This window comes from Lactuca sativa, chromosome 6, assembly GCF_002870075.4.
Source record: "Lactuca sativa cultivar Salinas chromosome 6, Lsat_Salinas_v11, whole genome shotgun sequence".
In the NCBI taxonomy this organism is placed as follows: Eukaryota; Viridiplantae; Streptophyta; class Magnoliopsida; order Asterales; family Asteraceae; genus Lactuca; species Lactuca sativa.
Genome location: NC_056628.2, coordinates 39789864 through 39793035, shown reverse-complemented (window position 1 = coordinate 39793035; position 3172 = coordinate 39789864).

The following is a 3172-nucleotide window of genomic DNA, read 5'->3' as shown; positions in this document are numbered from 1 at the left end:
TATTAGTTTAAGAGATTAACACTACCTCAAAGGTTTTATTTTAAATAATGAAACCATAGTACACTAATTTACACTACAATATACTACTTTACACTACAGCTGGTGGATTCCAGGTATTCATACAAAAAGGTTTTTCATACAGGCACTACTACAATACACTACTTTTCTAAGTACAGAGTACACTAGTACACTAGTTCAACATATGATTTCAAGAAACATTCATGACATGGTTTTGTTTCTTAATAAGACTATGGTTTACTATTACAAAGTACAACTCACTATTTCAAAGTACAGTTTGCTATTTTAGAATACAGTAACTACATACATTTTGGTCTTAAGGTCTAAGCCTAAATGACATTCACTAAAAGAAAATAATGGATTTTCTGGAAGTACACTATAACATTTTTCAAAGAACAAATACAAGCTTTCCACCTCAAATACATACTTATGAACTCACCAACTTAAATGTTGATACACTTTCAAAATCATTTGTATTCTCAAGGAACCAGTAAACAGGTACTCCCACAGGATTTTGAAAAGATGGAGCTTTTCGAGTCACGTCTTTTATACTTTTGTTATACATTTTGATGTCATACAAAATATGTATTGAACATATGTAAATACTATATTTTATTAATGTAATGTCTGTGTTTACTTTGATTACTATTATGCAATTGTTGTGATACTGTACATGACGTCCTCCGCCCCTAAATCGATTTAACTCATCGAGTTCTACCCTATTCAGAATCGGTTCAAATCGACTCAACTCGTCGAGTTCCTCTATGGACTTGACGAGTTCATCATTCTATTTGGGCCATCTTAATGGATTAAGCCCCTACTCTTTAGATCTAAGCTTCATACTTCTCATATACACTGAAAATGTCGTTTTAAGAGTAAACTTTCCAAATTTACCCATTAATACCTTTACTTAATGGGTTTAGCTCAAACCCTAACTCTTTAGGAACTAGATCTTGATCCAAAAGCCACCAATGCTCTAAACCAAGGTATATAAACTGAGATATGGACCCTAGACACTACATGAACACGTAAAGCTTCCACATTTCCCTTCATTCATGGCCGTTTAGAGCTTAAAAGACCAAAATGACATCATATAGCTTGCATGGGGCTTCAATGGCCATAAAGTTTGCACCTTTATGCCATGAAAGCCCTCCATCGTTCCAGATCTAATGATATACTCACTTGGGACGTCCATATCCCAAATATCATACTTCTTGGACCAAAACCCAATAAAATGATAATAAAAAGATCTAAGAAGCTACTAAGAAAGTTTGAGACTTGCTTACCAAAAATGATGAGAATGAAGTGGATTCTTTGGATCTACTAGCTTCTTCTTGAACCGCTAAGCTTCTCATTCCTTCATAAGCTTAAAAACACACCAAGTCTCACTCAAAAATGGCTCACAAGCTCACAAACACATTAGGGTTTCTGAATCTACGGATTGGGAATTAGAGGCTAGAAATAAGGCCAACAAGTGGGGATTAAGATGCTTAAACAGGGTGCAAAGCCCTGAAATTAGTGTTTCATTATGGCAGCCCTACTCGTCGAATTGAGGCTCTTAACTCGTCGAATAGGTTACTTAAAATCCTATGTCTCTTCTGATTACTACTTGACGATTTTGGGGATCCTAAGTGGTCGAGTTGCTCTACAAAAATGAATAAAATACAGTTTAAATGCATACCAGGAACCAAGCATTACAGATTGCCAAAACGTGGAAGTGAATCTACTATCTCGGTCTGAGATAATAGATATTGGCACACCATGCCGTCTGACTATTTCCTTGAGATAGGTCATAGTGAGTTTCTTCATCTTGTCGGTCTTTTTGATGGCTAAGAAATGGGCTGAATTGGTGAAACGTTGAACTACTAACCGATATGGATTCATAACCGCTTGATGTCTTTGGCAACTTTATTATGAAATCCATGTTTATATGTCCCTTTTTGCATTATGGGATTGACGGTTGTTGTACTAATCTTGCTGGCTTTTGGTACTCTGCTTTGACTTTGGAGCAGGTCAAGCATTTACCGACATATGTGGAAATCTATGCCTTCATGTTGGGCCCCAATAAAGCTTCTTAAGATCAAGATACATCTTGTCTGATCCATGTTGTATCGAATATCTTGACTTATGAGCTTCATTTAAAATTAGACTCTTGACTTCATAAAACCTTAGGATCCAAATTTGATTCATGAAGTATTGTGTTCCGTCTCCCTTGAGGTCGAATCGTTTGTCCATACCTCGTAGTTTTCTTCTACGATATTCTCGGGTTTTGAGTGCTTCCAGTTGATTATCTTGAATTTGGGTGGTGAGATTGGAGTGGGTGGTTAGGGTTAAGGCTTTTATCACGAAGTGGCTTTACTTGCTATTTCCTAGTTAAATCATCTGTCATGACATTTGCTTTTCCAGTATGATAACAAATTTTGCATTTGTAGTCATTTAATAATTCTACCCATCTTTATTGTCTCATGTTGAGCTCCTTCTGGTCGAAGATGTGTTGAAGGTTTTTGTGGCCTGTGGACACGACACACTTCGTCATGTATTGGTAGTGTCTCCAAGTCTTGAAGGCAAACACTATACCTCTTTACTATAACTTATGGATAGTGTAGCTGGTCTTGTTTGGCTTAAGTTGTGTGGATGTATATGCAATGAATTTATTTTTTTTACATCACTACACATCATAAACCTTGGTGTGAGGCATGATAGAATACTACAAAGTCTTATGTTCCTTCTGGGAGAGACAAAATTGGTGCAGTGCTAAATAATTGCTTCAACTTCCGAAAGGTAGATTCTTTAATGTATCCCCAATTGAACTTTATTTATTTCTGGGTTAAATCAGTCAGAGGCTTGGCTATTTTGTAGAAGTTCTCGATCAATTTTCGATAATAACCTGCAAGCCCTAAGAATTAGCATAATTCGGTTGGCGTCGTTGGTCAGTCGGAATGGGATAACCAGAAACTCATAGTGACCATACCAAGTCGTGAATGTCGTCCTTTGAATGTATGCTTCTTGAAATTTGAGTTGATGATAGTCGGATCTTAGATGGTCTGTGAGTAGTAACAGGATCCTTGTAGTTGTTCGAACAGTTCATCGATCCTCGGGAGTGGATATCGGTTTTTTACGGTGAGTTTTTTCAACTCTCGATAGTCGATGCACG